This window comes from Schistocerca piceifrons, chromosome 3 (genome assembly GCF_021461385.2).
Source record: "Schistocerca piceifrons isolate TAMUIC-IGC-003096 chromosome 3, iqSchPice1.1, whole genome shotgun sequence".
Taxonomy (NCBI): domain Eukaryota; kingdom Metazoa; phylum Arthropoda; class Insecta; order Orthoptera; family Acrididae; genus Schistocerca; species Schistocerca piceifrons.
The window spans coordinates 298,614,944-298,627,457 of record NC_060140.1 but is presented as its reverse complement, the minus strand read 5'-3'; the positions used below and the strand labels follow the sequence as shown (position 1 = coordinate 298,627,457).

Below are 12,514 nucleotides of genomic sequence, written 5' to 3'. Positions count from 1 at the left end.
TGTTTGGGAACAAGAAAAAATCAAAGGGGTCCATGAGTAACAAATGCGGAGGGCAGAACAGCATTTATAATGCCATTCATGCAGTTTGGCAGTGGCATCTCCAGATAAATATACTGGTGCATCATTGTATTGATAATGTCCGTTCTCCGTCGCTAAATGGGGTCATTTTACCTTCACTTACGGTCAAAGCGGTTCATTATATCACTGTAGTATTATCTGATGATCATCTTTTCTTTATCCTAAGAAAGTCAGCCCAGAAAATCGCTTACAAAACTTTTACGGTCGATGAGACCATCTTTAGATTCCTTGGAACAGATTCACTGGAAGCAACCCCATTAATTATATTATAACTTGGGTTCTGGTATATATGACGAACCCAGCGGTGATGACTCGATGCAAATTGTTCTTCAGGTCTTGCTTAAATTGCCCCAAGCAAGGCTTAGAAACTGAAAGCCACATCTGGTTGTTGTCTGTGTTACCAATCGCAGCACCCATTGGAAAGTCAATTTTTTCATCGCCAATGTGTCGCATAAAATATTAATTACCATTGCTATATAAACGGCTGTGGTCTACCCTTCATCTTTAAATCGGCGATCAGCGAGGATAATAACGCTGACTTGTTCAATGATTTCTTCAGTACCTTGTTTTCTAGGCTATCCACATCAAAAACCGCGATTAAATTCTTTGAAACAATGTCTGTTTGCTGTCACCACAAACAATTTTGTTTAGCTTTTATTCGTCACGTATTTTTTCCTCCCCGCGGTTTCTGCTAAGTGGAAGACGTGATGGTAAGAACAACGTGCGTTAGCAGCGATATCTGTTTCCGCACATGGGTAGTTACTAACCACCCTACAATACAGATCTGTTCTGTCCCAGCAGCTCGTCTTTGATTGCCTTGACAACTGCTATAAGCCCTTCTTCGTAACACTGGAGAAGCATTCCAGAATACAAACTCATGACGCAAGAAACGCGATTTTCGCATTACTTAGTAACAAAAACTCGCGACATGTGAATGCGTGAGTATATTTCGCCACGCGTGCCTCACGTAGTGAGAAAGTTCATCAAAATCGTCAGTCCACTGTCAGTTTACAATAGTGGCTGAAGCGGGAATATTCCACGATGTCCCGCAGCAATTCCCGAATTTTTAAACAGAAATTGGCAGACGAAAAAAGTGTTATAGTACTTATTCAAATCCCTTGTAAGTCATCCGACATCAATCCTATATGGAATGTCTGGAACGGCGGGATCCATTCATCAGAAAGTACCTTCAGTTGGGATGGCATACCTGAAGGAACACATGGATTCTCTTCATTGCCTAAATGAGTCATTATAAAGGCTACAGGCGGTGTTACCCGGTGTTAGCATGATACCTACTGGGAGTGACGATCTTTTTCCCATGCGAATACTTCTAGGTCGTAAAACAGCCGTAAAATGTGAATGTCGTGTGACTAGGGCCTCTCGTCGGGTACACCGTTCGCCGGGTGCAAGTATTTCGATTTGACGCCACTTCGGCGACTTGCTCGTCGACGGGGATGAAACGATGATGATTAGGACAACACAACACCCAGTCCCTGAGCGGAAAAAAATCTCCGACCCAGCCAGGAATCGTACCCGGGCCCTTAGGATTGACATTCTGTCACGCTGACCACATTTTTTTTTCGATATAGTTCGTTGCGTTTGGTCCGGGCGGACGTCACGACATCCCTTCAAGTTGATAGTTGATTCCTTGACTCAGTTTTTTTATTACAGAGAGCACGCAGCCCTCTGACCGAACACGCTGAGCTACCGTGCCGGCCCACTCAGCTACCACGGACGGACGTAAAACAGCCCTGTTCTAATACAACACAACAAATAGTTACTTAGCAGAGCGATTTGTCTCCCAGGGGTGGTAAGCACAGTCCAACACAAGTGCCGAAAGGAATTTAGTAACGTGGGTCAGCTGCTGTCAGAGGTGCCGCCGCTCACCTAAATGTGCGACCCACCAGTTGCAGATCCCCTCACCTGTGTCATCTGTTCGCAAATTTTTCTGTGGATATCACAATGCAGCCCAGCACAGTGTGTGGCTAGCAGAAGCACTTGCGTTCGTGCTCGTACACTCTGTTACAGCTTTATGTTGTGGCTCTTCTTTCAGTGTTGAGTGCTTTGATCTATAAACTTCGTTCTTTTCAGGCAGTTGTCGACGTCTCCGCAGGTATAGCTGGATAACGTCTGCAATTTCTCTGGTTGCTGGGTTGCTCAGCGAACTGCTATTCGCCCATTTAAAATTCGACTATAAAGCTATTAATATTATCCTAATTGAAAATCGCACCTTTCCCAAGCGGAACGCATTGACCCAGTTTCAAAGTAAAAAGGATTAATCTCATCGAGGATATGTCTCTTTCGCATATTTTTCAACCCATCATCTCGTAACATGCACGTGAAAAATTTCGAAACTTGAATACCAAGGAACAAACGGATAGCACAACTGTCAATAGGAGAAACTAGCGAATCTCTTGGGTGAAAAGTAGATCATTTAGCTTAGTTTGTTGCGTGTCATATATTGATGATCTGAGCGAGATAAACTAATGCCGCAGAGCGAGTCAGTTACCAATAGAAGATAATTAACATTTAAACGAAGCTAAATGCTGAGCATTTACAAAGCTGTTTATGTGAAACTAAAAGATACTTAGTTTAACAACAGAAGTAATTGTACAGTTTTTTCTGCTAGATAAGCTTAACGTTTCCAAAAAAGACTTCCTCTATAGAGCAGAAGGTGCCGCTCTTATAAAAAAAAATCAGCTTGCTTCCAAATTCAGCCTTTTTATGTGCAGGTGAAGATTGTGCCTTGTCAGGATAGACAATGTGTGGGTATCTTACGGAGACTTCTAAAAGAAGACTAAGTTATCCATGAACAACAAGACATTTATACACTTGATTGTGTCCACGATACAAGGCTACCAACCACCCTTGAAAGGGCTGAGAAATGATCAATTTGTCCTTTTGAAATCTAGGTCCATGAAGGAGTTGGAAAAGAAACACATCCTTGCTATCTGGGTGCCGACGCAAGGGAGAACAAGTGACCTGGGCCGATTCTCTACCATGGCAGCCAGCAGTCAACACGTCATTAGTTTCCCTACATACACATCGAGTGCATAACGGATAGATTCGTCGGTAGCAGTTCATGAAAACATATAACTTCAGTTGAGGCGACAATCCTACTTAGCACGTAGACCTCCATGAATTGCACTTACACAACATTAAACGTGAGACAATGATGAGACTATCTGGGGCGATCTGCACGTTCATGCGTTAGGCAAAATTTTAGTAGCAGCATTATTCGTACATTTTTGACTTAAAGTGAATGTTAATAATTTACAACGAAGCTAATTTTCTTCTTCAAGTATTATTATTATGGTCACAAATTCGACATATTGTCAAGACTTTGCAACTTTACACATCTCTGCGACTAATTTTGATCATATTATCAGCAGACACAACTTTTAAGACAAAGGATTTCAGTTTGCAGTTGTTTTCTGCTGAGGAATGGAGAGACAGTAGACATAAATGCCGTAAGTGAGACAGGCATTCAAATGAAAACGAGATAGGTCGGGAAAAAAGTAAGTGAACTGTTAAATATTTCAAAATTAATCACATTTTCTGTAACATGATATGTTCGATAGGCTATGATGTCACGATCGACGAAGCTTTCCAGTCCGGATACATTGGGTACGCCTGTACCTCCACGTACAATAGCGACTGTTAACCATCCGTTCCCATGGGTAAAAGAATCATTGATGTCGATGCTAAAGTTCAGTCTGCAACCACAGAAGACTGCGGGTCCATCTAATAGAGAATGTGCAGCGACAGATTTGATAGTATTCTTTTTCTTGTCGGCGGCAGATGTTGTCATTTCAACGTCTTCAATTGTTTTATATATTGTCTGTCTTGCACGACGACGGTATCTTCTGTAAGGCAATAGCGACTGTTAATCATCCGTTGCCATGGGTAAAGGAATCATTGATGTCGATGCTGAAGTTCAGTCTGCAACCACAGAAGACTGCGGGTCCATCCAATAGAGAATGTGCAGCGACAGATTTGATAGTATTCTTTTTCTTGTCGGCAGCAGATGTAGTCATTTCGACGTCTTCAATTGTTTTATATATTGTCTGTCTTGCACGACGACGGTATCTTCTGTAAGGCATCTTGATAAGAGGGACAGTGTCTTCATGGAGAAATGTTTGTGGTTGTCTACGAAACCATTATTGTACCCAGGCATGCTCCCCTTCAGCTGAAGCTAATCGGTCACGAATATACAGGGTATTACAAAAAGGTACGGCCAAACTTTCAGGAAACATTCCTCACACACAAATAAAGAAAAGATGTTATGTGGACATGTGTCCGGAAACGCTTAATTTCCATGTTAGAGCTCATTTTAGTTTCGTCAGTATGTACTGTACTTCCTCGATTCACCGCCAGTTGGCCCAATTGAAGGAAGGTAATGTTGACTTCGGTGCTTGTGTTGACATGCGACTCATTGCTCTACAGAACTAGCATCAAGCACATCAGTACGTAGCATCAACAGGTTAGTGTTCATCACGAACGTGGTTTTGCAGTCAGTGCAATGTTTACAAATGCGGAGTTGGCAGATGCCCATTTGATGTATGGATTAGCACGGGGCAATAGCCTTGGTGCGGTACGTTTGTATCGAGACAGATTTCCAGAATGAAGGTGTCCCGACAAGAAGACGTTCGAAGCAATTGATCGGCGTCTTAGGGAGCACGTAACATTCCAGCCTATGACTCGCGACTGGGGAAGACCTAGAACGACGAGGACACCTGCAATGGACGAGGCAATTTTTCGTGCAGCTGACGAGAACCCTAATGTCAGCGTCAGAGAAGTTGCTGCTGTACAAGGTAACGTTGACCACGTCACTGTATGGAGAGTGCTACGGGAGAACCACTTGTTTCCGTACCATGTACAGCGTGTGCAGGCACTATCAGCAGCTGATTGGCCTCCACGGGCACACTTCTGCGAATGGTTCATCCAACAATGTGTCACTCCTCATTTCAGTGCAAATGTTCTCTTTACGGATGAGGCTTCATTCCAACGTGATCAAATTGTAAATTTTCACAATCAATCCACACGCAATTGTGCAATCACGTCATCAACACAGATTTTCTGTGAACGTGTTGGCAGACATTGTTGGTGATGTCTTGATTGGGGCCCATGTTCTTCCACCTACGCTCAATGGAGCACGTTATCATGATTTCATACGGGATACTCTACTTGTGCTGCTAGAACATGTGCCTTTACAAGTACGACACAACATGTGGTTCATGCACGATGGAGCTCCTGCACATTTCAGTCGAAGTGTTCGTACGCTTCTCAACAACAGATTCGGTGACCGATGGATTGGTAGAGGCGGACGAATTCCATGGCTTCCACGCTCTCCTGACCTCAACCCTCTTGACTTTCATTTATGGAGGCATTTCAAAGCTCTTGTCTACGCAACCCCAGTACCAAATATAGAGACTCATCGTGCTCGTATTGTGGACGGCTGTGATACAATACGCCATTCTCCAGGGCTGCATCAGCGCATCGGGGATTCCATGCGACGGAGGGTGGATGCATGTATCCTCGCTAACGGAGGACATTTTGAACATATCCTGTAATAAAATGTTTGAAGTCACGCTGGTACGTTCTGTTGCTGTGTGTTTCCATTCCATGATTAATGTGATTTGAAGAGAAGTAATAAAATTAGCTCTAACATGGAAAGTAAGCGTTTCCGGACACATGTCCACATAACATATTTTCTTTCTTTGTGTGTGAGGAATGTTTCTTGAAAGTTTGGCCGTACTTTTTTGTAACACCCTGTATGTCTTCACGGCTCTGTAAATACTGAAATCGTATGGGGAGAGACGGGACTGTATTGACGACGTGTAAAGGCTTCCCAGCGAAGCTCTTGCAAAGTAGCGGTCCCTTCCACGTGTTACCAATGCTGTTTCGACTACGCTGAAGAAGTTTTGATGGAAAGCCCTTACACTTCCTCCATAAACTACAGATCTCTCCCAGTGTGGCTTCTAAATTTTTGAAGGCCTGAAGAAACGCATTCGTGGCCGCTGATCTGCGTCGGACGAAGGTGTGTGGGCCTGGGTACAATCATGATTCCGTGAGCGACAGAAATTTTTCCAAGAAGACATTGACCGTCTTGTGTCACAGTGTGAGAGATATGTTTCGTTTGATACAATAAACAGTTTATTTACTTATTCTCCATCCATCTCCTTTTTGACTGCGCCTTATAAATGTAATTTCCCTGCAATTCAAATATGGTCAGTGATATATAACTTACAAGTCAGCTATCAGTGCAATACAAATACAATTACATGCAGGTACCAGTTAGAAAGTTCTATAAGCTAAACCATAGATAATGAAAAATGCCTTTTGCATGGGGATAATTAATAAAAACAGAACCACCAGTAGAGATCTGTTCAAAATGAAGAAAACTGCATTAACGATTACATTATGAATATCACACTTTAAATGAATTCCTGGACTGTTAAATAATCCATATTAGCATAAGATCTTCATATGTCTCTAGAATGTCAGCTGGGAGATAGCACTTAAGCCCAAGTGTTTGACTCTTAAGAATTTGGATCCAGGCGATTATACAATAATGTAAAATTGTGAGAAGATCCTATATTAACAGCATGCCCTTGCTAAGTAGAACGTTGTACCACCACATTATCTCACTGAGTCTTTGGCAGAATGTAGCAGTTAATCACAGAGCGTATGAACTTTCAGCCTATTGGAAAGACCTTCCTTAAGTACTTTTGTACAAGGTGCGGTTTCCTTCCAGAACGACGTAATATTCTTACGGCAAACCAAATGTATGTCGTTCCCGCAGGACACATCTTACCCGTAGCACTATTCCAAATCGCAGCGTAATATGTGAATGTAAAGGATCACCTCTTATTAAATACAGAATAGTTCAACTGTACAAACTATATGATGTGTAATAAAGGAAACACTAATATATGTATAATATAACACGATGTGACTTATTTACGCAACCGAAAATATGTACGATTATATTGTTCAGACGTAAATTAAATGAAGTTGTATACCCGTAAATGAAGTGTATGGCCTATAATTGTAAATTTTATGCATATTCAAGCTTGCCGACTTCTATTCCATACATAAATTTCCCATATTAGGATCTATGACGGTACCATACTTTAAAAGATTCTCGGATTATGTCTGTGGGCTTAACAATGGTTTGAGGTCGTCATTTGTTGCGAAAGCCATTATCTTAGTTGCTTTATGTATATTCTACAACAAATTATAGTTATTTCAACTTTTGAGAGGTTAACTAGCACATGACACTTAGGTTCTTTGGCAGTTCTTCAATGAGCACCGTCCCATTTCCCTTGAATCTGGTGTAGCTCCGAATGCGTTGCCTCTTAACTGCAGCGCAATTTTATGAAAATTATCAAAGACACTTTTCCTCTGCTCTCAGCGTATTAAATGAGATGGTATAAACATACAAACAAACATTCTGTAGAGACACTGTTGCTTGTGAGATAGAGGTTCTAATACTAATCCATTTTTACGACTGTAGTTATGTGTGCTAGATCACGAGAGCTGTAATCTGTTTCTAACTTTGGTCGTGGCACCTCTATTATGTTAGCTGTGATGTGTTCGAGTCTGTTTTACGTGCAATGTTCTCCAGGTAATGTAATACTAGAAGAGATCTTGTAACCGTTAATTTTTTCGTTAACTGTCCAAAGTGAAGATGAATATCTGTTTCACATTTACAGGAAATAACCAAACGGCAATGTTTTTACGTTCCGCTGCGTGTGACATTAATATTTCTGAAGGATATAAATACTGTGTCTGATTTTTAGCAAAGTCTTCGTTAAATAACCATCAAAATTTATGACCAACATAATTAATACTCTAAGATCTAAATTATATTTTAATCAATAAAGAATGAAGAAAAATTATTTTAAAAGCCTTATACCTCATTTCCTCATAGAATGTTTCCCAGTAGCTTCGGTTTAAATGGACAAAACTAAAACCGTTTAATGCTTTCATTTTTAAAATTTAAATCATTTCCATTTATTTATGGTTTATTTTAATATGTACAACATTTTTTGCATGACAGTATCGTGTTTATACTTCATTGTGTATGTAGGTTTTGTTTGTTAAATGTGTATTAAGAACAGTATAACGTAGATGCACGTTTATGTGTTTTTGTAAAGTAGACAATGACAAGGGAGGTTTGTAAATTTGTATGTTCTCTGTTGCTTATGATTTAGGCCATTACGACAGAAAATAAATTTACAAGAAGAATCATTGTGGCAGAGCAAACATACTTTATATAATTATTTATACTGTAGTAGAATAATGAGGTGTACCCAATTTTTGCTCTGTTGTATAAAATGTCTAACGTGTAAAACAGTTTGTACTTAGTTTCTGTGTATTTCATTCTTGTTAAGTGCATGTTAACGTACAAGTTTACCTCATTGTGCGTAAGTGTGTTATTTGTTTACTGTTGTTGTTAGAATGTATTATAGTGTTTGTTTCGTTCTGCACTACAGCTTTGGCATGCGTACATGTGCGAATGCCAACGTGAAAGCTTGAAACCGTATTAGTTCTGTATTTAAAATTTCTGCGTGTAGAGTGTTTCAGTATGACGTAATTTACATATAACGAAACAATACATATATGCATTATTCTCGTTACATTTTATAATGTGTGTGCTGTTCCTCCACATATATTAACTGCTAAGAATATACCACACCAGCTGGAACGTGTAAAGAAACAGTGAAAATTTACATCCTGTAACGAGGATGTTTGGGGTAACAGATTGTGAGATTCTAGTCTCATATAAGATTGCTGATGAGAAATTTATCTTTCCTGCTCTATGCAATTTCAGTATATTTAATTCCATCGACTTGTTCTGAAATAGATTTACGCATTTTCATGGCTGCTTTTTAAGTATTTTTTAAATCTCAAACACTATAAAAGGAAACCGTAAGGAATCGAGCATCTAGTGGTGCCAAGGCATTTATTCTAAAATACCTCAAGTTAATTTATTTCCTATAGGATTTTGGCCTCATTTCTTACGTGTTACACAGTCAAGAATGTATCACGGTAGACATAAAAGATTTTAACAGTTTCTTGAGAGACATATGCTTTGTTCAGTTAAAACATAGCGAGAACTATAGACACCTTTCGTTCATTGAACTTTGGAAATAGAACGACAAGAAACTTGATACTATGTTAGTCGAGATATTTTAGGAACGGGAAAGAAAGTTACGATTTACTGGCCAAACCCCCGGTAAACTCTACGAGCTTTTTCCTTTGTCTTCTTTATAGAAATTTAATGATGCCAACCAGCAACATGTTGCCATTACTCTCTCAATCTAGTTGTGATACAGTCATACTTCAGCGCTACGTTTTAGGACAAATACCTTTCAAAACCAAGTAAGACCTGATCTTCATATACTAGAACAAGCTACTAAGGCGGTAGTTTTGATTTTTGCCTATTAACAATAGGGTGAAAAACATAACATGATTTTCTTTTGAAGTTGTAGTTGACCCATTTTGGGTGCGGAAAATACAAAGTGTCTCAAAAGTAATTTACAATACAAACAGAGAGAATTGCGTCGCTGATTTTAGCTTTCACTCATCATCCAAGATTGGTTGCATTGACACGTATCTCTTCAGAGGATGAAGGTAGTCATTCACGTTCTGTTACTTGGATTGTTATCTCCAATTTGTTCCTCAAGGCATTCTCTACAGCACACTTTACATTTGTCGGTATCGTTTTGGAATACCGTGTATCTCTATGAGACGAAGCTTTACAATTCATCTTTACGGTCGTCAATTCGTTTGCGTCACTTCAAAGAACAATACTTCTCGATCAGATTTGAAAGAAAAAAGTCATGAATAAAATAACTAGAAGCACACAGAGCTTATGGAAAATGTGTAGCACTTGTTAGCTTGTGTATACCGAATACGTGTCAGCATTCTATAATAGTCAAACAATGTAAAAGCAATTACATTATGTAAGATTTACTGTAAATGCGAACATTTTAGGTACGGCTTGGCTGCCTTTGTCATGAATATCTAATGAAGCTACAAATTGCTGCAACCAGTGACATTCATTATGTTATGCGTTTCAGAGGATTACACCTCCGTCATCACAAAGACTGTTATCAATCTACAACAGAGCGGTCAACCCGGTCTGCGGTATCAGTTCGCGAATTTAGTGTAGGGGGTTTTTCAGATGTCTCGAAATTCTAAACCTGCCATTCCATTAATTTCTCGTTTCCATTTAAAAAGATGGGTTAAATGACTCGCAGATGTTTATGCTCACATGACCAGGGATAAACGCTTTGGCGAGTGTCTTTGCAGCATAAACGTCGAGGGTCTTACTGTCGATCAAAATTGAACCCGAAAATGCATGTTCAATAAAAACAGTTGCAGCTGTTATACTTTCTTAAAGATACGACGGGTTCGTAATTTAAATTACATCATCAGGTGCAAATCTCAATATAAAGAAGAAAGATACCGTAACAATATTACACCAAGACTACGTCACAGTTATAAAAAGTGTCCGCAGGACTGAATACTTACATGATAGGTGGTCAAGTCAAGTTTACAGTCAGATCCTAACCATTTCTTTAAAATTTGTCCCAGCACAATGTATTCACAGGAATAATGGACTGAGGTTTAAACACAGGGAGAGAACGAAACGAGAGCGACACAAGTTGTCAAGTGTTTACAACATCACCTGTTATAATGAATTCTACTCTGCTTTTGTAAATGATGAAAGTCTATGTGAATGCAGCTTGCCGCTAACTTGGTGTAATGTTTTGTCTGTACAGAAGTGTATCTGTCGCCTTTATCGCTCTTTCCCTCTCACACATAAATCGGTACAATAAAGTCAGGGCTTCGTGTTTTCTAGTTAGGCTGATCCGTGAAACGACAGAGAAACAATTATGCTAATGGAGGATTCTCTCACTCTCTCTCTCTCTCTCTCTCTCTCTCTCTCTCTGTCCTTTATCTGTGTACAGTTTAAATATATTATTTACGTGAAATCAGCCTAGTAGAATCTCTGGTGGAGCCCTTCGTCTTAATATTCAGCGGCTGGCTTGCTAGAAAAGATCTTTACATTTGTTATTATTATTAAGCGCTGCATTCAGTTGGGAAAATCGATCGTTTGAACAATTCGTTCAGTTTACGACAGATCTAAAATTTCAGATGTGGACGAAGCCTTTTTGGACGATTTCAAAAAACTCAGAGATTGCAGGCTCTCTTCGTCACAGCTGAAACTTCCCAATTAATTACAGGGCCCAGACAATCATCAATGGTTCAGACAGAGAACTCATTCGTCATTCACTCTAGAATAAAATGGTCATAAACCTTATTTCTGAGGAAAATTGTATATTGAATCCATTTCCGTACATGTTCCGTTTTCTGTTGGTTCCAAGTCTCATGTAATTTTCTTTTACAGGTTTTTCTTTCTCTTTATCTATCACGCTAGCGGCACAAACTTTCCTAGCTCGCTTTAGCGCGAAGAAGAGTAAATAAATCTCCTTTAGCAATCCGACAATCTTCCAACCGATACTTCCGAAGCTGTTCCTCTCTCTCTCTATAATAACCATGGAGCATACATTTCTGTACCTCTGTTGTTCCAAAGAATAAACGTGCTAGAAAAATACCTTGGCGTCGACGAGCTGTCGGCGCATATATTACTAGAAAATCTGATCAGATACTTTTCAAACGTAAATACATGTGGATGATTTGGTTGACCATTATTAATTATTGCGTGGTAGAGGGTAATTTTCCGTGGGGAGATTACACTGTGATGATTGCCAATCTAATTGGAGTGAAGGTCTCTAGTGCGTTAAGAAGCTCTTCAGACCAAACACTCAATTATAAAACTGAATTAAGGCATAAAGCCATTTTGGCTAACTTTGATTTCTTAAGTGAGTAGCTTGGTTCATTTGCACTCTCTCCCGTACATTCTCTTCGTTGGTTCCCTTACTAGGGCTATTCTCCTTTTTGAAAAATTTGTGAAGATATATCATGATATTTTTAAAAATTTTAGGGGCTTTTAAGATTTCTAATTCCAACTGTTATTAATATAGTTCTAATTTACTGCTCTGTCTCAGTTACCCATTTTTAAGTATGTTACATGTCCTTAGGAAACTCATAACATCCCCATCACCCCTCCCATGCTTCCTTTCCCGTCCCCCTATCAGCCTCATTACGCTTCTCCTTCTCCTCCCTTCCCCCCCCCCCCTTAAACATATGGGTACTTAAAACACTAACCGCATTTGCAAAGCACAATACTCTGATGTATGGTTCTGAGTAGACAAGGTGGGTTGCTGACGCGACTGCTTACGTAATTTCTACGTTTACGTACAATTGTTGTCTTGTTATACTTAGTGTAAAGTATTAGATGGTACATTTTCAGTTTTGTTTTGTTTTAGATCTGAAGATGATCCAAAGTAATCGAAAC

General features: G+C 39.7%; 1 protein-coding gene across 1 annotated transcript in view; it reads left to right on the top strand.

The window, feature by feature from the left end:
- LOC124789559 (potassium voltage-gated channel subfamily KQT member 5) overlaps positions 1-12,514 on the top strand; it is a 506,704-nt gene that overhangs the window by 280,315 nt on the left and 213,875 nt on the right. The gene's annotated exons all lie outside the window — the stretch shown is intronic.